The sequence below is a fragment of the Manis javanica genome, chromosome X (assembly GCF_040802235.1).
Source record: "Manis javanica isolate MJ-LG chromosome X, MJ_LKY, whole genome shotgun sequence".
Classification (NCBI taxonomy): domain Eukaryota; kingdom Metazoa; phylum Chordata; class Mammalia; order Pholidota; family Manidae; genus Manis; species Manis javanica.
Window position 1 is genome coordinate 130,185,787 of NC_133174.1, and position 26,130 is coordinate 130,211,916.

Consider the following 26,130-nt stretch of genomic DNA (forward strand, 5'->3'; position numbering starts at 1 on the left):
GCACCCTAGCTATGCTTTTGTTTCCACAGACCAATCTGTAATTGCATATCACCCTAATATATACAGATGAATTCATTAATGTTTCAAAATCTATTTCAGAGTATAGGTTTCACACTTCTCAGCTGAACCTTCTGTGGTCCTTGTAAAGTGCTGAGAAAAGGTCCACTTTAGTAAATATATATTCCATTATCTATTCGGAACTAGATGTTAAATTAAATATTATTATTTTAATCTTCACAATGACAAAAAGAAGTGGATAATAATATGCTCATTGAAAATAATGAAAATAAGAATTAGAAAGGTTAAGTCACTTGCACAATGCCACACAATCATGAATTACCCAAGACATGATTCAAAATCCAATAGGCCTGATTCCAAAGCCTATATTCTTTCCAGAATAGCAGGGGTCCCTTGAAATACTATAAAGGAGAACTGGAAGTCCATGCAATGGCTGTAGTGATTGCCCTGGTGCTCTGTTTGAGAACAAAAGGACTTTGTCTGTTTGGGGATGGGACCCTGTATATTTTTACATTATTCAATATAAACTTCACAATATCATCATGCATTATTAATCCTGTTTTTAAGATGAGACAACTAGAACTTGACAAGGTTAATTGTTTAATGTCACACAGCAAGAGACAGATCCAAATATTAAACTTCAGTCCTCCAATTGTAAGTTCTATGTTTTGCCACTGACTATCATGCTTTGTTTTGCTATTTCACTCCATGTATGCATATATACACATGCACATGCCCCCTATTTTGTCTCCTTGGTTAGAATGTAAGATATTAGAATGTAATGTAAGGACTATATTTGTATTGATTTATGTGTTACATTGTACTTTGTACATGACACTTAAGAGATGGAACTATATCTTGGCTGGCAGTGTGAAAATGATTTCATAGAACTGTCAAATAAAAACTGATTTCTAACAACATATGGAGAAATGACACAAGCTATGCACAATGCTAAAAATGTTGCCAAATACATTCTAGATTCTGGTATTTCAAGATAGATAGAAGTCAAGGAAACACACCAATCAAAATATTTTTTCCCAAGTCAGGGATATTGAAAACCATCGTTTACTAAAAACTGAAATGCAATGTAAATCGTGTTTTATTAAATTCAAATTCACATTTAACAATATGAGAGTTACTCAAAAGAAGAAGTTGTGGCAAGGTTAGATGCTCTCAGCCTTTGTGGTAAAGCACAGGGTCAGCAACCAGTCTAGAATTAAAAGTAAAATGAACAAGTAAAACTTGTAAAACAACGGGTAGAAATATGGCTCACAGAACTGGTTTGTGAACCCCAAACCAGAATTACTTGGTGAAACTGGTAAGATGCAAATGTCAAAAAGAAATTTATATAGAACTCAAAATGATGGCACTTATTTATAGCTCTATAAAGCTGAAATACATTGTAAATGAAATAAATATGTGGCTAACAGGGAGGGCTGTACAATACAGAGAAGACAAGTAGTGATTCTATAGCATCTTACTATGCTGATGGACAGTGACTGTAATGGGCTATGTGGTGGGGACTTGATGATGGGGGGAGTCTAGCAACCATAATGTTGTTCATGTAATTGTACATTAATGATACCAAAAGAAAAAAGAAAAAAGAAAAAAGAAACATGTGGCTAAATAAAGTGAGGGCTGGGCCATGTTTTGTGCTTCAGCTACATAAGCCATCAAAAGAATATGTGAAACTATGCTCTACATTACTACAAGGCACAAGAACTTCGCAGGATTTATCAACAATTCAGGCCAGTACATTTATATCATGGCTTTATTTTTTTTTTTTTCAATTAGCAATAATCGCGCCTCGGATAAACCTCATTGGCTACGATACTGCCACTGCGCAAAGCTTGTGGCTTTATTTTTCAAATATTCATACAAGATTTTGTGAAATAAAACAAAGTTGGTTCTAGGTAGGAGATAAGGAAATAATAAAAAATGAATTGTTCAAAAAATTGACAATAGGTGTGTGGGAAAGCTGGCTGGGTGGGAAAATATTGAGAGAATATAAGTTCATGAAGAGGGCACATGGAGTGATTCTGTTGATTCTGAGATGACAGAGTCAGAAGAGCTATCCATTTCCTCAGGTAGATCATTCATGAATCAAGAGAATGAAATAAAATCCTATTAACTGAATTCTATTAGAAAATTACCAGGCTTTTCTTAGGTTCAATCATCAACATTTTGATCTTCAAATTGTCCCTATTACTACAGACACAAACTTTCAGTTATATAAGGAAATCATCAAGTAAGATGAGAACACTGATTTATTATTGTTAGGTATTAGGTTTTCCAAAGACAATTCTAATATCAATGTTCCAAACTCTTCATTCCTTGATTATTGAAACGCCACTGAGGTCCCAGCAACTTTTCCCTCTGGCAATCCCATCTCTGTGCTCTAAGCCTCTGCCATTCAAAACTAAAAGCAGTTATTACAGTTAAGCAAATGTGCAATGCTCCTTTATCTCCAGGCCTTGTATACATAGTCTTTGTGAAGAAACTCCTTCTGCCCAGATTTTGTTAAAATGACTTTAAGGCAAAATTGATTTCTATTTGTTGTATAATGCTATGAATTTTATTTCATGTATAAATTCATGTATCAACCACCACAAGTAGGACACAGAATATTTCATCACCCCCAAACTCCTAATGCTACCACTTTGGAGTCATACCCTCCCCAAACCTCTAACTCTGGAAAAACCACTGATCTGTTCTGTCACATAGTTTTGTCTTTTCCAGAGTATTGTATAAATGGAATCATAGATATCATATATTTTGAGACTGGCTTCTTTTCATTACTTGGGTAATGCTTTTGAGGTTAATCCAAATTATTGCATGAATCAATAGTTTATTTCTCTTATTACTGTATAGAATTCCATTGCATGGACATACACACCACAGTTTATTCAGCATCCACTGAAGGGCATTTGGATTGTTTCCACTTTGGGAATATCATGAGTAAAGCTGCTATGAACTTTCATACACAAGCCTTTGTGTGAACACAAGTGTGGTAGGCTGAACAATGTTCCCCAATGATGCACTTTTAAACCCCCAAAATTGTGAATCTATTACCTTATGTGGCAAAATATACTTTGCATATGTGATTAAATTAATGATCTGAAATGGGATAATATCCTGGATTATCCTGGTAGGCCCTAAATACAATCACAAATGTCTTTATGAGAGGGAAGCAAAGGGAGATTTGCCCCCAGAGAGAAGAGGAGAAGGCAGCGTGCCATGGAGGCACATATCTGAATAATGTGGCTACAAGCCAAAGAATACTAGCAGCCAACAGAATTTGGAAGAAGCAAGAGATAGATTGTCCCCTAGAGCTTCCAGAAGGAGTGAAGTTCCTGCTAACCCCTTCATTTCAAACCAGTGAAACTGATTTCAATTCCTGGACACTGGAACTGTGAGGGAATGCATTTCTATTGTATGGAGCCTAAATTTGTGGTAACTTTTTGCAGCAGCCAGAGGAAAAAAATACAATAAGTCTTCATTATTCTGGTTTAAATATCCAGGACTGTCACTGCTGGGTTGTTTGGCAAATATATGCTTAACTTTAGAAGAAACTACAAAATTATTTTTCAGAATGACTGTACAAATTTTTCATTTCTATTAGCAATGTATGAGATCCACTTGTTCCTCACGTTGCAAGCACCTCATACTAAAAGTATTCTCATTTAGTCATTCTAATAGGTGTGTACTGATATTTCATTGTTTTAATTTACATTTCACTAATGATGAATAATGTTGAACATTTTTTATGAGTTTATTGGAAATCTATATATCATCTAGTTTTTTTGCCCATTTTCTAACTGGATTGTCTGTTTTATAACTGTTGAATTTTGAGTTTTTATATATTCTAGATACAAATACTTTGTTGAATTTATGGTGTTTTGTCTCATCTCTTTACCAGAGCCTTTCACAAAGCAAAGATTTTTTATTTTGATGAGGGCCAAAGTACCATTTTTTTCTTTTATTGATTTGTGGTTACCAAAGGTTCAAGGGTAATTCCCTTACTATCTAACAGTCTACTTTAATTCACTTACTATGCTATTACAAACACAATCTAAAGGTTCTTTATTTTCCCTCCTTTTTCTTCCTCCTCCATTCTTTATATATTAGGTATCATATTCTGTACTCTTTGTCCATCCTTTGACTGACTTTAGGGGTAGTTGATTTGAGTTTACATCTTCTTAGTAATTAATTGTACTACTTTCTTTACTGTGGTTTTACTTCCTCTGGTGACAGCTATTTAGCCTTAGGAACACTTCCATCTATAGCAGTCCCTCCAAAATACACTGTAGGGATGGTTTGTGGGAGGTAAATTCTCTCAGCTTTTGCTTATCTAGAAATTGTTTAATCCCTCCTTCAAATTTAAATGATAACCTTGCCAGGTGAAGTATTCTTGGTTTGAGGCCCTTCTGTTTCATTGCATTAAATATATCATGCCACTCCCTTCTGGCCTGTAAGGTTTCTGTTGAGAAGTCCGATGATAGCCTGATGGGTTTTCCTTTGTATGTGATCTTTTTTCTCTCTCTCTAGCTGCTTTTAAAAGTCTGTCCTTATCCTTGATCTTTGCCATTTTAATTATTATATGTCTTGGTGTTGTCTTCCTTGGGTCCCTTGTGTTGGGAGATCTGTGCACTTCCATGGCCTGAGAGACTATCTCCTTCCCCAGACTGGGGAAGTTTTCAGCAATTACCTCCTCAAAGGCACTTTCTATCCCTTTTACTCTCTCTTCTCCTTCTGGTACCCCTGTAATGTGAATATTGTTCCATTTGGATTGTTCACACAGTTCTCTGAATATTCTTTTATTCCTAGAGATCCTTTTTTCTCTCTGTGCCTCAGCTTCTTTGTATTCTTCTTCTCTAATTTCTATTCCATTTACCATATCTTCCACTACATCTGATCTGCATTTAAATCCCTCCATTGTATGTTTCATTTCAGATATGGAATTTCTTAATGATTGAATCTCTGTCCTAAATTTGTCCCTGAGTTCTTGAATACTTTTTGTACCTCCATGAGCATGTTTATGACTTTTATTTTGAAATCTCTTTCAGGAAGATTGATGAGTTCTGTTTCACCTGGTCCTTTTTCTGATCTTTGTTCGATTTTGGTTTGAACCAGTTTCCTTTGACGTTTCATATTTGTATGTGGTGCCCTCTAGTGCCCAGAAACTCTACTCTCTGGAGCTGCTCAGCCCCTGGAGTGATGTCGGAGGTTGCAGGGGAGTGGCGCTGGTGCCTGGGGGAAGGGAAGAGCTGTTTCCTGCTTCCTGGCTGCTGTGCCTGTCTCCACTGTCAGAACCAGTGGGCCAAGCACACAGGTGTAAGTCTCTGTGCCTTGCGTTTGTAGCTGCTGTAGGTGGGGCCTCCCTCTAGTTGGCCTGATGCTATTGCAGGGAATGCCAGTTTGCGAGCTGGTGCCACAAGGCCAGGAGGAAGGTGCAGCGGGCTGTGCATCATGGTGGGGGGCCTCAGAGCAGCATAGCCAATGAGGGGTGTGGAGCACCTGAAGCTCCTGAAAGTTCCCAAGCTGCTGTGCAGAGTGCACCTGGATCATTTTGTACAGCTATCCTTTCTCCTGAGCAGCAAGCGTTGTAATCCTTGCCACTTTAGCAGCCCTCTCGCTCTTAGGAAGTCTCTCAGACTGCCCACCTTTCTTTTGTCCTATAGCAGCCAGATGTGGATTACTGTTTTCGACAAATGGCTGGAATCTCAGTCTCTCTAAGTATTCTGCCTGTCTTAGCTTTCCAACCCACTAATCTCCAGAGCACCATGCAATGTAGGTTCATGCTCCCAGAGAAGATCTCCAGGGCTAGGTGTTTAGTAGTCCTGAGCTTCCACCCCCTCCCCACTCTTTTTCTCTTCCACCCGCCAGTGAGCTGGGGTGGGGGAAGGGCTTGGGTCCCACTGGATGAAGGCTTTGTTACATTACCCTGTTTCGTGAGGTCTGCTCTTTTCTCCATGTGTATGCAGTCTGGTGCAGCCTTCGTTCCTGTTGCTCTTTTAGGATTAGCTGTATTAACTATATTTTCATATTATATGTGGTTTTGGGAGGAGGTCTCTTTCTCACCTCTCATGCCACCATCTTTAATCCTCTCTTCTCTTTTACTGATCTTGCTTTTGGTGTCAAGTCTAAACTTTTCATCAGACCCTTAGAAACAGAATTTCTCCTATGTTTTTCTTCTAAATGTTTTATAGTTTTATATTTAGATCCATGATCTATTTTGGGTTAATTTTTGTATAAGATATGAGGTTTAAGTTGAGGTTCATTTTTATCATTGTCCAATTGTTACAATACCATTTGTTGAAAACTATTTTTTCTCCTTTTAATAATTGCATGTTTAGCATCTCTAGGTCAGTCATACTTGTATAGGTTTATTGATGAACTTTCTATTCTGGTCCATTGACTTAGATATCTATGCCACCAACTATGCACTGTAAGTACTGATTACTATAGCTATACAGAAAGTTAAAATCAGGTAGTATATTTTCACCAACTTTATTCTTCTTTTTCAAAAATGTTTTAGTTAATCCAGTTTCTTTGATTTATAATTTTTTCAAGTCTTTTTCTTTTTTTTAAAATTTTTTTATTTTGTTGTCATTAATCTACAATTACATGAAGAACATTATGTTTACTAGGTTCCCCCCTTCACCAAGTCCCCCCCACATACCCCATTACACTCACTGTCCATCAGCATAGTAAGATGCTGTGGAATCACTACTTGTCTTCTCTGTGTTACACAGCCCTCCCCATGCCCCCCCACATATTACATGCTAATCATAATGCACCCTTTCTTTTTCCCCACCCTTATTCCTCCCTTACCACCCATCCACCCCAGTCCCTTTCCCTTTGGTAACTGTTAGTCCATTCTTGGGTTCTGTGATTCTGCTGCTGTTTTGTTCCTTCAGTTTTTCTTTGTTCTCATACTCCACAGATGAGTGAAATCATTTGGTACTTGTCTTTCTCTGCCTGGCTTATTTCACTGAGCATAATACCCTCGAGCCCCATCCATGTTGTTGCAAATGGTAGGATTTGTTTTCTTCTTATGGCTGAATAATATTCCATTATGTATATGTACCACATTTTCTTTATCCATTCATCTACTGATGGACACTTAGGATGCTTCCATTTCTTGGCTATTGTAAATAGTGCTGCGGTAAACATAGGGGTGCATCTGTCTTTTTCAAACTGGGTTGCTGCATTCTTAGGGTAAATTCCTAGAAGTGGAATTCCTGGGTCAAATGGTATTTCTATTTTGACCTTTTTGAGGAACCTTCATACTGCTTTCCACAATGGTTGAACTAATTTACATTCCCACCAGCAGTGTAGGAGGGTTCCCCTTTCTCCACATCCTCGCCAGCATTTGTTGTTTGTCTTTTGGATGGTGGTGATCCTTACTGGTTGACTTATAATTTTTAATAAGATTGTTTAAATAAGCAAATAATCATGGTGAGATTTTGATAAGAATTGCATTAAACATGTCAATAAATTTTGGAAAAAATGACATATTTACTCTTGAGTCTTCCAATCCAAAAACCACATGATTTATTTAGATATTGTTTGATTTCTTCCATCACATTTGGTAGTTTTCAGCATGAATATCCTTGTTATGCCCTAATATCAAAATCAGAGAGAGACAATTCAGGAAAGGAGCATTACAGATCAATGTATCTTATAAACATAGACACAAAAATCTTCAACAAAATATTAGCAAATGAAATCAAATAATGTATAAAACAATTATATACCATAACCAAGTGAGGTTTATTCAGGTATACGAGGCTGGTTTAATGTTCAAAAATTAATTAAAGTATATTATGAAATAATAATCATGATAATGTTAATTAATTTACCCATCAGCTTACCTAGTTAACTCTCTTTTTTTGTCTTGAGAAAGTTTAAGATCCACTCTCTGCAAATTTGAAGTATATATTATTAACTATAGTTACCATGGTGCACATTAGATCTTCAGAATGTATTCATCTTATAACTGAAAGTTTGTACACTTTACCTACATCTTCCCATTTCCCCAATCCTTGGCAACCACCATTTAACTCTCTGTTTCTATGAGAATAGCTTTTCTTTTTTTAATTCCACATGTAAGTGACACCATACAGTATATATCTTTTTCTGCATGGCTTATTTCATGTAGCATAATCATCTCAAGGTTTATCTATGTTGTTGAAAATGGCAGAATTATATTCCTCTTTGTGGCTAAATAATATCCATTGCATATGTATATCAAATGATCACACTGTGCACTTTAATTATATAAAATTTATTTATTTATTTATTTAGGTGTCATTAATATACAATCACATGAGCAACACTGTGGTTACTAGATTCCCCCCAGTATCAAGTCCCCACCACATACCCTATTACACTCACTGTCCATCAGCTTAGTAAGATGCTTTAGAGACACTACTTGCCTTCTCTGTGCTATACTGCCTTCTCCGTTCACCCACTACATTATGTGTGTTAATTGTAATGCTCCTTTTTCCCCTTATCCCTCCCTTCCCATCCACCCTCCCCAGTCCCTTTCCCTTTGGCAACTGTTAATCCATCCTTGGGTTCTGTGAGTCCGCTGCTATTTCATTCCTTCAGTTTTTGCTTTGTTCTAATGCTCCACAGGTGAGTGAAATCATTTGATACTTGTCTTTCTCTGCCTGGCTTATTTCACTGAGCATAATATCCTCTAGCTCCATCCATGTTGTTGTAAATGGTAGGATTTGTTTTCTTCTTATGGCTGAATAATATTCCATTGAGTATATGTACCACATCTTCTTTATCCATTCATCTACTGATAGACAGTTACGTTGCTTCCATTTTTTGGCTGTTGTAAATAGTGCTGCGAATAACATAGGGGTGCATATGTCTTTTTGAAACTGGGATCCTTATTCTTAGGGTAAATTCCTAGGAGTGGAATTCCTGCATCAAATGGTATTTCTATTTTGAGTTTTATGAGGAACCTCCATACTGCTTTCCACAATGGTTGAACTAGTTTACATTCCCACCAGCAATGTAGGACAGTTCCCCTTTCTCTGCATCCTCACCAGCATTTTTTATTCCTAGTCTTTTCTATGCTGGCCATCCTAACTGGAGTGAGGTGGTATCTTATTGTGGTTTTAATTTGCATTTCCCTGATAATTAGCAATGTGGAGCATCTTTTCATGTGCCTGTTGTCTATCTGAATTTCTTCTTTGGAGAAGTGTCTGTTCAGATCCTCCACCCATTTTTTTTTTTTGAGAGAGCATCTCTCATATTTATTGATCAAATGGTTGTTAACAACAATAAAATTCTGTATAGGGGGGGTCAATGCTCAATGCAGAATCATTAATCCATCTCAAGCCTAATTCTCATCAGTCTCCAATCTTCTGAAGCATAATGAACAAGTTCTTACATGGTGAATGAATTCTTACATAGTGAATAAGTTCTTACATGGTGAACAGTACAAGGGCAGTCATCACAGAAACTTTCAGTTTTGATCACGCATTATGAACTATAAACAATCAGGTCAAATATGAATATTTGTTTGATTTTTACACTTGATTTATAGGTGGATCCCACATTTCTCCCTTTATTATTATTATTATTTTTATTTTTAATAAAATGCTGAAGTGGTAGGTAGATGCAAGATAAAGTTAGAAAACATAGTTTAGTGTTGTAAGAGAGTAATTGTAGATGATCAGGTGTGTGCCTGTAGACTATGTGCTAATCCGAGCTAGACAAGGGCAATAAAACATCCACGGATGCAGAAGCTTTCTCTCAAAACAGAGGGGGGGTTGAGGTTCTAAGCTTCACCACTGTTGTTCCCCGATTTCTCACCTGATGGCCCCTCTGCGACTGTGCCTGTTGTTCCTCCCTTGAGGAATCTTACCCGTCTCTGGCTAACCAGTCATCTTCCGGGGCCATACAGGGAAATGTAAAGTTGGTAAGTGAGAGAGAAGCCATATTGTTTGAAAAGGTTAGCTTTTTACTTCTTTGCAGATTTATGCCCTGTGGCTTCTATGCCCAGCACTTGTCTCGAGGTATCTTTACCACCTGGAGGAATTATGATACTCGGTAAATTCGATATGAGGCACAAATTCTATTTAAGGGTTGTAATTAGGAAGGAAGAAGAAAAGCTATAGAGGTAGCATATGGAAGAAAACATGAGAGGATTGATTATTTCTTTGACATATCTTTTTGTAGAATACCTTAAGCATGTATAGGTTTTAAACTACTAACTAACTTGTGCACATATATTAACATAATAGGAATACGGTGACATAAACAAAGCAAATCTATAATTACCATCCATCTCCAGTGAAGCCAAGAAAACCATTTAGGCACCCTAGGCATTTGTGAAAATTTGTCTATGATATGATGGATATTGTCCAACTGTATTTGAACAGTCTGAGAGAAATCAGACAAATTAAAGCAACCCATTTCTGGGATCTGTTCACATCCCATGTTATTTTAACTGTAGATAGTCTATAGTCGTAAGATTTTGGAGTGCTACAACTTGCACCCTCCCAACTCCTGGTTGAGTTCCAACAGTACAGATCCGGTCAAATTCGTTGTCTCACTGTATGCACATGCCAGCCTAGACATCTCCCTCCTCATTCCTATGGCAAGTCCAGGAAACGGTGCGGTGGACGCAGCCACAACCGCAGCATCGCGCAGATCCCTGGGGAGGCTTTTTGATGATCATCCCCCGGCACGAGTCCTCCAGAGAGTGCTGATGCGGGAAGCTCCTCCTCATATCGTATCTTAGTTCATTTTCTGGGTAGCCAAGCTAGGCCTTGATCTTCTGCATAGAAACAAACAAACCCTTTGCCCACACGTTGACATGCCCTCTATACCACTGTGCAGAACTCATTGGAGGTCAGCACACAGGAGCTGCTTTTTTTTTAAGAGAAAGGCATATTATCAGAAAAGAGTACCTCCATAGCTGATCATCTGACACCCTTTAAGTGATCAACATTAAGGATATTTAAAGCATGTGTTAATCTTTGATTTACCAATAGTTTTATCCTATAAAGGAGTAATCCCCCTTTTCTTTCTTTCTTTCTTTTTTTTAATCTTTAATCTACATTTACATGAAGAATACTATGTTTACTATGCTCTCCCCTATATCAGGTCCCCCCTAAAAACCACATTACGGTTACTGTCCATCAGCATAGCCAAATGTTGTAGAATCACTACTTGTCCTCTCTGTGTTGTATAGCCCTCCCTCCCCCCCATGCATGCTAATCTTAATACCCCTCTTCTTCTTCCCCCCCCTTATCCCTCCCTGCCCACCCTTCTTCCCCAGTTCCTTTCCCTTTGGTATCTGTTAGTCCATTTTTGGGTTCTGTAATTCCACTGCTGTTCTGTTCCTTCAGTGTTTCCTTTGTTCTTATACTCCTCAGATGAGTGAAATCATTTGGTATTTCTCTTTCACCGCTTGGCTTATTTCACTGAGCATAATACTCTCCAGCTCCATCCATGTTGCTGCAAATGGTAGGATTTTTCCGCTTCTTATGGCTGAGTAGTATTCCATTGTGTATATGTACCACATCTTCTTTATCCATTCATCTACTGATGGACATTTAGGTTGCTTCCAATTCTTGGCTACTGTAAATAGTGCAGCGATAAACATAGGGGTGCATCTGTGTTTCTCAAACTTGATTGCTGCGTTCTTAGGGTAAATTCCTAGGAGTGGAATTCCTGGGTCAAATGGTAGGTCTGTTTTGAGCATTTTGATGAACCTCCATACTGCTTTCCACAATGGTTGAACTTATTTACATTCCCACCAGCAGTGTAGGAGGGTTCCCCTTTCTCCACAGCCTCACCAACATTTGTTGTTGTTTGTCTTTCGGATGGCAGCCATCCTTACTGGTGTGAGGTGATACCTCATTGTAGTTTGAATTTGCATTTCTCTGATAATTAGCGATGTGGAGCATCTTTTCATGTGTCTGTTGGCCATCTGTATTTCTTTTTTAGAGAACTGTCTGTTCAGTTCCTCTGCCCATTTTTTAACTGGGTTATTTGTTTTTTGTTTGTTGAGGCATGTGAGCGCTTTATATATTCTGGACATCAAGCCTTTATCGGATCTGTCATTTTCAAATATATTCTCCCATACTGTAGGGTTCCTTTTTGTTCTATTGATGGTGTCCTTCGCTGTACAGAAGCTTTTCAGCTTAATGTAGTCCCACTTGCTCATTTTTGCTGTTGTTTTCCTTGCCCGGGGAGATATGTTCAAGAAGAGGTCACTCATGTTTATGTCTAAGAGGTTTTTGCCTATGTTTTTTTCCAAGAGTTTAATGGTTTCATGACTTACATTCAGGTCTTTGATCCATTTTGCGTTTACCTTTGTATATGGGGTTAGACAATGGTCCAGTTTCATTCTCCTACATGTAGCTGTCCAGTTTTGCCAGCACCATCTGTTGAAGAGACTGTCATTTTGCCATTGTATGTCCATGGCTCCTTTATCAAATATTAATTGATCATATATGTTTGGGTTAATTTCTGGAGTCTCTTATCTGTTCCACTGGTCTGTGGCTCTGTTCTTGTGCCAGTACCAAATTGTCTTGATTACTATGGCTTTGTAGTAGAACTTGAAGTTGGGGAGTGAGATCCCCCCTACTTTATTCTTCTTTTTCAGGATTGCTTTGACTATTCAGGGTCTTTGGTGTTTCCATATGAATTTTTGAATTATTTGTTCCAATTCATTGAAGAATGTTGCTGGTAATTTGAGAGGGATTGCATCAAATCTGTTTATTGTTTTGGGCAGGATGGCCATTTTGACAATATTAATTCTTCCTAGCCATGAGCATGGTATGAGTTTCCATTGATTAGTGTCCCCTTTAATTTCTCTTAAGAGTGACTTGTAGTTTTCAGAGTATAAGTCTTTCACTTCTTTGGTTAGGTTTATTCCTAGGTATTTAATTCTTTTTGATGCAATGGTGAACGGAATTGTTGTCCTAATTTCTCTTTCTATTGGTTCATTGTTAGTGTATAGGAAAGCTACAGATTTCTGTGTGTTAATTTTGTATCCTGCAACTTTGCTGTATTCCGATATCAGTTCTAGTAGTTTTGGAGTGGAGTCTTTAGGGTTTTTTATGTACAGTATCATATCATCTGCAAATAGTGACAGTTTAACTTCTTCTTTACCAATCTGGATTCCTTGTATTTCTTTGTTTTGTCTGATTGCCGTGGCTAGGACCTCCAGTACTATGTTAAATAACAGTGGGGAGAATGGGCATCCCTGTCTGGTTCCCAATCTCAGAGGGAACGCTTTCAGCTTCTCGCTGTTCAGTATAATGTTGGCTGTGGGTTTATCATAGATGGCTTTTATTATGTTGAGGTACTTGCCCTCTATTCCCATTTTGCTGAGACTTTTTATCATGAATGGATGTTGAATTTTGTCAAATGCTTTTTCAGCATCTATGGAGATGATCATGTGGTTTTTGTCTTTCTTTTTGTTGATGTGGTGGATGACGTTGATGGATTTTCGAATGTTGCACCATCCTTGCATCCCTGGGATGAACCCCACTTGGTCATGGTGTATGATCCTTTTGATATACTGTTAAATTCTGTTTGCTAATATTTTATTGAGTATTTTTGCATCTACATTCATCAGGGATATTGGTCTGTAATTTTCTTTTTTGTTGGGGACTTTGCCTGGTTTTGGTATTAAGGTGATGTTGGTTTCATAGAATGAGTTTGGGAGTATTCCCTCTTCTTCTATTTTTTGGAACACTTTAAGGAGAATGGGTATTATGTCTTCTCTGTGTGTCTGATAAAATTCCAAGGTAAATCCGTCTGGCCCTGGGGTTTTGTTCTTGTCCACCCATTTTTTAATAGGGTTATTTGCTTTTTGGGTGTTGAGGCATCTGAGTTCTTTATATATTTTGGATGTTAACTCCTTGTCAGATATGTCATTTACAAATATATTCTCCTATTCTGTAGGATGCCTTTTTGTTCTGCTGATGGTGTCCTTTGCTGTTCAGAAGTTTTTTAGCATGGTGCAGTCCCATTTGTTCATTTTTGATTTTGTTTCCGTTGCCTGAGGTGATGCGTTCAGGATAAAATTTTACTTTTTAATTATTCTTAATAAAGCTGGAAAAAATAAAAAATCAATTAAGGTAATCCATCACATCTATGGGTCAAAGAAGAAAATTATATGATCATATAAATTAATGTAGAAAAAGCATTTGACAAAAGTCAATATTCTTTCATGATAAAAACACTCAGCAAACTTAGAACAGAGGGAAGTTACTCAACTTCATAAAGGACAACTACAAGAAGCCTACAGCTAACACAATACCTAATGGTAAGAAGGTAATACTTTCCCTATAACACCAGGAACAAGGCAAGGTCTTTAGTAAAGATGTCCTCTTGACCCTTTCTATTCATCATATTGGAAGTTCTAGCTATGGCAATAAGAGATGAAAAAGAAATAAAAGTATACAGATTGGGAAGGAAGAAACAAAATTTGTTCATATATGACATGATTGTTGTTTATATAGAAAATCCCAAAGAATTGACCAAAAAAATTCCTGTAACTAACAACCACAGCAAGGTTGCAGGATACAAGGTTACTGTTCAAAAGTCTATTGTTTTCCTATATACTAGCAGTAACATTTGGAATTTGAATTTAAAAACACAGTAACATTTACATTAGCACCCAAAAATACAATACTTAGGTATAAATTCAGCAAAATACATAAAAGATCTATATAAGGAAAACCACAAAGTTTTGATGACAGAAATCAAAAAGATCTAAAAAAATGGAGAAATATTCCATGTTTATGGAAAGACTAAATATCATTAAGATGTTAGTTCTTCCAAACTTGATTGAGATTCAACATAGTCCCAATCAAAATCCCAGAAAGCTATTTTGTGGATGCCAACAAATTCTAAAGTTTACATGGACAGACAAAAGATCCTGAATCACCAGTACAATATTGAAGGAGAAATACAAATTTGAGGGCTGAAACTATCTGACTCTGACACTTATATAAAGCTACAATAATCAAGAAAGTATATGATATTGGCAAACTAACAGAGAAATAGATAAGTGGAACAGAATAGATAGCCCAGAAATAGAATCTCAAAAATATAATCAACTAATCTTTGACAAAGGAAGAAAAGTATAGATGTTACACATTTCAAAAAATTAATTCAAAATGGATGATAAAGCTAAATATAAAATGCAAAGTATAAGACTGCTAGAAGATAAGAGGAGAATATTTAAGTGACCTTCAATTTGGTTATGACTTTTTAGATAGAACACCAAAGGCATGCCTTATGAAAGAAAAAATTGATAATTTAGACTTCATTAAAATGGAAAACTGCTGTCTGTGAAAGACACTGTTACGAAGATGAAAAGACAAGTCACAGACTGGGAGAAAATCTGTGAGAAACACTTACATGATAAAGTACTGTTATCTAAAATATACAAATAAAACTCAAAACTCAACAATAAAAAACAAAAAAACCAATTAAAAAACAGACAAAAAATCTGAATGGACATCTTACCAAAGAAGATAAATAGCTGGCACATAAGCATCATAATGAAAAGATGCTCATCATATGTCATCAAAGAATTACAAATTAAAAAAACATTGCAATATCAATACACACCTCTTAGAATGGCTAAAATCCAAAATGTCAACACCAAATGCTGACGAGGATGTGGAGAAACAGGAAGTCTCATTTATTTCTAGTGAGAATGCCAAATGGCGCACTTTGGAAAACAGTCTGCTAGTTTCTTAAAAAACTAAATATAGTCTTACCCTACAATTCAATAACTGTGTACCTAGGTAGTTACTCAAGTGAGTTAAAAAAGTAAAACTTATTTCCACACAAAACTTGCACATGGGTATTCATAGCAGCTTTATCATAAGATCCAAAACATGGAAGCAGCCAAGATGTCCTTCAATAAGTGATAAATATTATAAATAATATAATACAGATAAACTGTGGAATATTCATACAATGGAATAACCTGATAAAATGCAGAATTCTTTTGTCATTACTTTGAAATTGTCTTATGGAGGCATATTTTGCATATCACATAATGACCCCTTTCATGTATACAATTCAATAGCATTTTGGCAAATTTACCAGGTTTGGTAAAATTACCAAAACCATCAACATAAATCAGTTTTATAACATTTTCATCACGTCACTATGAACATTCATGTACTTTTATTGGTATTATCTGCTACCTACAACTACCTCCTTTCCATCTGTATAGAACCACTAGTCTCCTTTCTATGTTTATAACTTTGTTTTTTGGGGGAATGTTTAATGTAAATGTAATAAAAAAGTATGTGTTCTCTTGTGTCTGGCTTCTTTCACTAAGCATAATGTTTATGAAATATGGTAACATGTCTGCATTTCTTTTTATGGCTGAGTAATATTCCATTGAATGAATATACTACATTTTGTTTATTCATTCATAAGTTCATGGACATTTGAGTTGTTTATACCTTTTGGTTATTATGAATAATTCTGTTATAAACATTTGTATACAATTTTTTGTGTGGACACAAATTTTATTGGGTATATACTGAGGAGTAGAATTGCTAAGCCATATGGTCATAATGTGTTTAACTTTTTGAGTAACTGCAAAATTTTTTTCCAAAGTAGTTGTGCAATTTTACATTCCTACCAAGAATGTATGTGGGTTACAATTTCTCCAACACTTGCTATTATCTGTCTTCTTGATTATAGCCATCATGGTGGGTATGAAGGAGTGTCTTATTATAATTTTTATTTCCATTCCCCTAATGACTAGTGATGTTGACTATCTTTTCATATATTTATAAGTCATTCATATATCTTCTTTGATGAAATGTCTGTTCAATGCTTTTGCCCATTCGTGATAGGACTGTTTATTTGTTATTAAGGTGTAAAAGTTTTTGGGTATTCTGGATATAAGCCCTTTATCAGATATGTGTTTTGCAAATATTTAACCTCTTTCTGTTGCTTGTCTTTTTAAATTAAATTTTTTATTTTAAGGTAATTGTGGATGTACATGCAGTTGTAAGAAATAATACAGAGTGAATGCATATACTCCTTACCCAGTTTCCCCAAAATCTTGCAGAACTATAGTACAATATCATAAACAGGGATATTGACATTGATATAGTTACATAACAAAATATTTCTATTACCACAAGCATCTCTCATGTTGTCTTTTCATAGCCACATCCATATTCCTCATATTCTACTCCTTCCTTAAGCCCTGGCAACCAGTAATCTGTTGTTAAATATTTTCTGTCTTTTGTGGTATGTGATTTAAAAAAAAAACACTTGCAAGTTAAGATCATTTCCAAGAAGTTTGGAGTACCCTTTTCCATATTACTATCATAGCCAAAGTTTTTGGAAACCCCCCAAATTTATTTTAAACATTTTTATGAAATAAGACTTTTGTGTTTTGATTTGTTTTTGTTTTCATAGACCAGATGCTACCATATGGCTTCATTATGTTCAATTTCAGTATCAGAAACAAAATGAAGTGGCTGCCAGATTTTCCTAGAGTCCTCATATCATAAAAGAAATGGTTTGTGAAGCCAGGAGACTTAGCATTATAATAGGCCCTCCAAACTGGTTTACATGGGTAATTCACAGTAGCCAACTGAAACAGAAAGAACATTCAATGGTACCTGCATTACAGGGCAACCATCCACCCAAATGCTTCAAAAGACTGCAGGTTGATGGAATTAAAACCTATTTTTCTTCAGTAGTCTAATCCAGTCTCAGTTCAGTTTTAGAATATCTCTTTTTCATGGGTTGCTGCAGGTATATCCTTCTATTAGTCTAGAAGTTTCATTTGTAAATCTGAGACCATGTATTTACATGATAACTAATGCTAAACTTGGTTGAGTTATAGGAGTACAATTAACACATATAAAGACAATTATTCGTGCAACTGCAGCCTTATATTCATTTCCCTTCACCTATGCTCTCTTTCTTTTGTGCTCTTACGAAAATGGAAACATTACTTTTCAGTCAGTATATACTAAATTATGCTGTGGTAATACACAACTTCAAAATCTCAGTGGCTTAAAAGAAGAAGTGCTCATTCTTCACTCACATAAGCTCTACTGCTAAATATAATATTGAATGAACAAGGGTAAAGTCAAACAGGTATATACCAAACTTGAAGATCACACAAAATTAATGGTAAGAAGTTTAGCAAAACATAATATATGGGGTGTGGGGATGGATATATTAATTAGCTTGACTATAGTAATCATTTCATCATGTAAATGTATATCAAAGCATCATGTTGTATGCTTTAATGCCTATAATTTTTATTTAAAAATATAATTTAAGGTAGTGATTACCTTTAAAATGTATAGTGAATACATAGGGGGTCATTATCTTATCTTTTTATTCTTTATATCTTATATATATATTGTGTGTATATTTTTTACATGTGTGAAATATTTCATATAAACAGTTGTTGAAACTGTATCTGTCTTGGTTATCACTGTTTTCTTAGGGCCTTAGAGGAAAACTGAGGTTCAACTATAAAAAAACAAACAAGAAACCCCCTAAAAACTAGTTGTCAAAAATGGTAGGTACATTATCAACAATTAACTTGAATTTTAAAATCATTTTTAGAGGCCCTGCTTACGAGTATAAGTAATGAGAGGAAAAGCTAGTTTATAGTATTTAACTGAGATGATAATCTAACCTAAGCTCTCTTTATTGTAAATTTTTTCATAAATTCTATGAACAAACTTTACACTTTTGAATGACCTAAAAGAAGAAGTACGGAAGTGGTTGTAGTTAACAACATAGACTAGAGGTAAAATGCCCTAGATTTGATTCCAGTTACATCAAGCATATGTAACAATAAAATAAATGAAACTGTAGGATACCTTAAAAATGGAAATGGGAGGCTCTGGTCCATTCTAAATTTTAACTGAAATATTAGTCTATGATCATTGCTGGAAGAAAAAAGTGGGGTCTCTTTGGAATGTGGTTCTATGTGGAACTGCTTGACCAATGACAGTCACACAAGATTCCAGAGTGCAATTAACTCTTTTCTATTCCCACAACAGTCTAGCATAAATGCAAAGTCATCATATACATCCAAGGGAATATAGATTTATTAGGGGAAATTTTCAAACCCAATAGTTTCCCCTCTGAAACCAATCTATATGAGAACAGAAAGATGAAAGACTTTGTAATATCTTCTAGACTGGGATCTCCCTGAGGTCAGAGAACTATCTTTTACCTCAGTCTAACAAGGTAAGGTGTACAGTAGATTCCCAGTTAATGTTTGGGATATGACATTAAATTGATCCAAACTAAGATAAGTTTTCTTTCATGTCTCCCCATATGTGAGTCTCCTTACTTTTCCACATCTATATTTATTATCTATCTCTAAAATTCTCTGGTCATGGCAATTGGAAGAACATGGGAGAATGTAAGCAGACTGAAATGGTAGTCTCACAGGTAGTCACCAAAATGCTATGATGTGGGTACTTAAACTATTTACCACAAGGACACTCATTCTCAGGATCTATAAAACTCCTAGAAGGAGTTTATGAACAGGGATTTAGGGAGCTAGAAAGTATGGCTACATAAGAAATACTCCAAGGACTACAAGAAATTTTTTTAAGTCATTACTATATGACAGTCATCTAGAATTATTAAATTTTGGGTATTGCTGAAAAAAATTGTAAAAGCTACAATACATACATCTATGATAGACCAATAGGTGGGGTGATTAGAAAAGGATATAACAGAATAGCCAAAAAAACCTCAGAAAATAATGAAACTATGCTTGGAAAATGTAAAATGGAATTTCTTGAAGCTTAGTGGTAAAGTTGAAACTAGATACCCTTTCCACTAATATGTATGTGGAAATATAACACGCCTTCCAAAAATTCCAAAATAGACCCATAACTTGAAAGTTATCCTCAACAATAATCAAGGAAGATTCTATCATTTAAATAATTAATCTGGGCAATAGCAGTTGAAATGGGAACATAATTCATCAGTTGCTAGATGTTATGCCCTTCATTGAATACTGGCCCAAATTTTAGCCACCTAAAATATAAAATACAGAATGTTACAACTTCAAGAGCATCAACTCAAATTACCATATTTCACATGAGGAAGCAGAATTTCCTCATAGGAGTTCACTGACTTGTCCTAGGGCACGGAATGAGGGAAAATAGGTGGGACTAGGACCCTGGACTCCAAGTCCAGTGCTCCTCCTGTTATGAGTGTTACGTTTCTTTGGACACAGTAGAATAGGATCAGTAAATTCTGTTGCTTAGCAAAATTTTGAAGAAGGAACATTTTGGCCTTGGCCTTTCTGCCCTTTCCCTCAATACCTTTCTCCAGGCACTCAGCATTGTCATTCTGCTCACAAGCTCAGTCCTGCTGTACTCCACATGGGCCAATCCTTCTGGACAATGTTGTATATTCCAGACCTTGTCATCTCACTCTCCAGGGTTGCCACAGTTTTGAATGCAAAAGAAAGGAAGGAAGGAAGGAAGGAGGGAGGGAAGGAAGTAAGGAAGGAAGAAATCTCTAATAGTGGAATTTCAGGCCATAGAAATAGGCTTGGAAAGGAAGGGGACATTTGTATATCCTCAAATTACAGCTAGTTTCATATACAAATCTTCTATTCCCGTGGCATACACACCTCTGACTACATTTTTTTTCAATATCAAAGGTAAAATTCAACTTAGCATTTTCCACAGATGCTAATGCAATCCCCGAGTATGGAGTCCTAGACTGGATCACCAGTGAACATTTGCGACAAGGTTATTTTAGGCAATTTAATGACTCAGTGGCTCAGCAATCAAATCAATTGTTTGGCACCTGACCTTTAACTAGACAAAAATCTATATCCCTGACAAATCAGGCCTCCCTACAGTCTTCTTTATAAAAATGAAAAAAAATTAGAGGATGAACCAGGCTGAGATGCCAGAGCAAGCTACCTTATAATTTAATAAAATATATCATCACTCTTTCTTTCCCACAAACGCACCAATACATGTACAAATTCAGTTCCAAACATAACAATCAAGCAACTACAACTGCACAAGGAAGGCTAAGACTTCTCTCCTTTTTACATTAAATATATAGCTTACTGAGAACTGTTGCAGAATACAGATTAATTGCACTCTTTGCTCTAGTAAGAGTGTATGTCTACATTACTACTTTTCAGAACAGCAGTTTTCTCCATCCCAAGAATCTAAAGAGAGAAATATGCTCATGTCACTAAAACATATTGCCATAAAGTATTTTCTCCCACACAGGTGAGTAGAACTCTCTGATTATTATAGTGCTGCCATTTAAAAGTGTTTTTTTTAAAAAACTAAGCCATAGCTACATGGATACTCAAGGTGAAATATATTTTTCATAATGTGCATGATAACAGTGTTCTCCTAAAGCTCTTTAATAGGATTGGACAGTACAGGCCCTGAAACTTACAGCAAAAGCCCGCAGCCAGCATCCTAATTAGCAATAGGGGCCATGTGACCTTCAAAGTCTCCATGTTTCTCTTGGTATGGCCTATAAAATCATTCATTCATTTTCCTACAGTGACGGCTAAATATCATTTCTTAAAAAAAAATTCTCTCTCTCTGAAAGCAAAGCTATGCTTTAAAAATTGTTTTTCTGATTCTGCAAACTGAAAGGACAGCTGGCTTGCTGAAGGGAGAACCAGCTTCAGTTTCCATTTAAGTTCTTGGTTTGGAGAGAGAAATAAAATAATTCACATTGTCTCAATTCTGCGAGAGGCCTGAGTCCGTTATTCATTAATTAGCTTTTAAGATATGTACAGATGTGCTCCATATATGAATGAATAGAGGGCTGCCACAGAGTTCACCTTCGTGATGCTCTCCAACTGCCAGCCACAGCAGTCTCTGGGATATTGACCAAGCTAATGGAGGTGCCACAGCGAAGCAGTGTTGCAGTCAGGAGCAGAACATTAACCACACAGTTCTTCAAGTATTTGGTTGTAAGCACATATCTTCAATCCTAATAAAGAACAAAACTCAACATCTCATTGTAATAGTTAACAGAATTAAATACCTCCAACTAACATTGTAAAGTTGAGGGAATGATGCATGGCAAAAAAACCCAGATAAATGTGGTAATATTGTATTGTTTATAGCCCAACCTAGTATGCCTCTAAAAGAATTAAACTTTGTGGTTCGAATGTGATTTTGGCTTTCTAAATAGTTCAGTACATTTGTGTGTGCATATGAAAATATGAGAATACAATTATTATCATGTAATGCCTTTAATGTTCAGTCAATTGAATTATCTTCTGGTTTAAATCTGTAATTATAATATCCATTAGAGAAACGTGAAAGAGAGAAAGAGTGTGTGTTTGTGTGTGAGAGAGAGCATGCTGCTGTTCAGGAGCATACTGGAAAGCTAACAGGATGTGTCATTACTATCCAGATACGATCCAATTTCACCTATAATTTCACTAGGAGAAAAAAGAGTGCTTTATGTTCTATGAATTCTGAAGAATTTTTTATTGTTTATTTTTATAATACATTCTGTAAAGGCAATAAATTGTGTCATTTTCCATTTGGTTTCAACACTCTCTCGAATCAGCTTGCGGATAACGAGGAACATTATGAAGTGGCAATGCAATCTTGAATACACATGGAAGCAGCACCACAAATCTACCTGCCTATTACTTTCAATGAGACTAATAATCAAAAGTGCCTCTTATAAAAGTACTGCATATTATAGCTTCAGAAAATTCAGGTGGCATCTCTGAGAACTGCTATGCATAACTGTTCCTGAAGGTCAAAATAAGTAATATAGAATGGGGTGCATTGCCTAGGGGAAGGGAGACTTTTCCAATCTTGCACAGGCCCATGAGGCCATAACCTGCAGTATTATAGGGTAATTGGACAAACCGAAGGGAAGAAGCTCAAGAAAGGGGGGAACTGACCTAAGCAATTACAAGAAGTCACTCACTCTGATCAGCTCTTTCATATACATTTTATTTCAGTGGTTTCCAACTGCATTTGTTAGGATATTGTTCAGTTTTAATAGAAAAATATAAAATAATAATAGCTTAAAAACTGATTTCTTTCACATACAGGTACAGCTTGGTGGAACAGGCTAATACGGGTCCTCACAACAATCAGTGGTCCAGCATCACAGCATCACTGCTCTACCTCTCTCAACATAATTTTCCAATTCATGATGCAAAATGGCTGCTCTAGCTTCAGACATAATTTCTACATTTCAGCTGTCAGGAAAGGATGATAAGTGAAGAAGAGGTCATGCTTTTTCTCTATCCACATTCCTAGCTGTTGCACATTTCACTTATGCTTGCATCCCATTGTTTATAATGTAGTGACATGGTCACTCACAGTGGAATGAAATCATTACTCAGGAAGGTGTGTGGCCAACTAAAAGTTATCTGAGCAGATAAGAGGGTGAGAATAGATATTGGAAGTCAATTACCAGTCCTTCTCAGAGCAACAAGTAGTCTGTGGCTCAAGTGACCACAGAGTTACAACAAAGGAATTAGAAAGTCATACTTATGCCAAGAATTAACTGCAAATGGAACAAACAATATTTTTCATAGATATATGCATTGTTACATAATAAAATGTAAATGTATTTAAAAGTGTTCTTTAATTGTGGACAGCATTTTTATCATTGCATATTCTCCTAGTCAGTAGGTACTAATATATACCTACTTTATATTGGAAAGAGGAAACTGAAGCTTAGAAAGGTCAAATGACCTGCCCCCAAATTAGACAAATAACCAATGGAGGATCTAGGACTCTTATCTAGGTTTAGGTGAATCCAAAGCCAATTATTTGTTCACTATGTCACACAATTTCTCAGCAAGCAACTCTGGCAGTTTCTCATGAGGTTGAACAAAGATGATGAAAAGCAAATGTAATGAACACTGAGCAATCTCACTTGTACACTGTCCTTTGCACTAGGCTAACTAAAAAGAATTTGGGGTAACATTTGTCATGCTTGGTCTAAGCAAGTGCGCAGGACAGGACAAGAGTGACCAAGATGAGGACTATGGTCAGAGCAAGAGGACCGTCAAGAGCTTCCAGCATCAGGCTAAGTCTGAGGGGTCCACAAAGGTCTGTGAGGACTAGCAGGCTCTAACAAGAAGTGATCCTTAATCTGAGGGCTAAGGGTCTCAGCTCACCACTTGAAGGCCCGGTTTTATGTTCCTGCTCAACCCGAAGGTGAAAATGTCAGTATACTATACTGGACACAATCATGCTTTAGATTCGGACACACCTAGGTTTGAATTGTTGAGAAAGAATTTGAATTTAAGTTCATTGGATTTGTTGGCTTCCTGTCCGTCTCCGACCCGCAGATTAAGGAGGCGACGCGATGAGATATCGAAGACCTGAACGGACTAGCCAGGGGACTCAAGGCGTAACAGCTCAAGAGCAATGCCGAGAAGGCACTCCTCATATTTATTGAGTAAATGAACATCTGAAGAAATCTGAGTAGGGGGTTCAGCACATGATCATTATCTATCTTTGAGTCCAGCCCAAGGGCGGGACACTCCTCAAGGACACCGAAACCATGTGAGAGCGGTCACGAGATGTAGGAGCTTTTTATGGCTGTAATCACTCTGTCCTTGACTAAACATCAGAGGTCGTAGGAGAGACAATCAAGTCACATATCTTCATACATTTGATTTCTGTATTACTTGATTTACATATTAAGCCCATTAATCCCACAGGATTTCAAAGCATTAATCTGTACTGCTCATCACCAAGGATATTTGATGAGGGATATGACAGATTAGAGGCTGTGTTTTAAGAAAAACATGTTTTTGGAAGCAAGAAGAATGGAGAATAGCTAGATTAGAGATTAGGGACCCTACTATAAGGCTGTTGCAATGGAATTATGGAAATGGCAGTGGAGGACAAGGCGGAAAATGTACAGCAGTGGTTGCTGATACAGGTGCTATAAAATCAGGTGACTGATTTGACTCAGGAGGGCAAGATAAAGACAGGGGTTTCTAGATTGGAAGATTAGGGAAATAGTGACTAAGTAATACACAAAAGGAGGATGGCTACCTTGGGTAAATGTCAAGTAGATGGTAAGCAGGAGATGGAGAGGCTGGGGAAAGAATGAGTTCAGCTTTAGGTATGTTGAATTTGAGGTACTGGTATGAGACATATACATTGATTACATATGTAGCTATTTTACAGTTAATGTAATAGGAAGTTAACAGATGATTATTTTAAAAATTCAACTGTCTGTGTAAGTAAAACACCATGCAGAATTAAATTTATAAAGTGAACATAATTGAAGAAGATTGATAATCCTATTCCCCCTATCTCAGAGGGTTACTGTGAAGATTTCAGGAGATACCTATGGAAGTGGTTTGTAAAATACAACAATGTATACAAATAGGACTTGATTTAGGGATATCTAATAGGCATGTGGACACTGCAGACCAGCTGCTAGAGGAAAAATCAGCTCTAATGATAAATATATGAGAGATGTTAATGTAGAGGAACTATGACTGATGGCACACCATTTTATTTTAAACTGTCTTATTGGTGTAAGTTGGAAGTAAATCAAATCAGGGCCAAGAAATACGAATTGAACTATCACTGGACTGCTTGTAACCTTCAAAATGTAGCACACCTTCTAAAGTCCCACAGGGTAGAAGGCATCCATTTGCTATGTCAGGAAAAAATTTATCTTTTGTCCCTCATTGCCTAGTGCCTCATGCCATAGGAATTATACCCCATTATGGTGCTTTTTTTGAAATCCTGGGTATTGAGAATGAACTAGATATCCCATAAAATGGGTTTTGCAAATCTAAAAATAAGGACTGCTTTTGGCTCATTAAAAGATCTTTGTGGAAGAATCTCCATTGAAAGAAGCATATTTAAAACAGTTATGTGAGGAAAGTAATATGTGAAAATTGTATTATTATTCCATAAGTACACATAATATAGTTCAGGAATATTACAGAGAAAATTTACATGGGCAGAAGGAGTTAACATGCAATGGAAAGTACATCTCCAGCCACATAATGAAACAGTAGAAAGTAATCATTATTTAAAAGTGCATGGCATACACAAAATGAATAGGGTCATTTTCATAATGTCTTTGTGG

The 26,130-nt window shown here is 36.4% G+C and overlaps 1 long non-coding RNA gene and 1 pseudogene across 1 annotated transcript in view; both read right to left on the reverse strand.

Annotated features, from left to right (window-relative positions):
• Positions 1-1,739: 1,739 nt before the first annotated feature.
• LOC118971900 (U4 spliceosomal RNA) lies at positions 1,740-1,869 on the reverse strand (annotated as a pseudogene).
• A 5,011-nt stretch (positions 1,870-6,880) lies between these two features.
• Positions 6,881-26,130, reverse strand: part of LOC140847497 (uncharacterized) — a 143,252-nt gene continuing 124,002 nt past the window's right edge. The window contains exon 4 of the long non-coding RNA XR_012127560.1: positions 6,881-7,644. This is a non-coding gene — a long non-coding RNA (uncharacterized lncRNA). The remainder of the gene's footprint in view (positions 7,645-26,130) is intronic.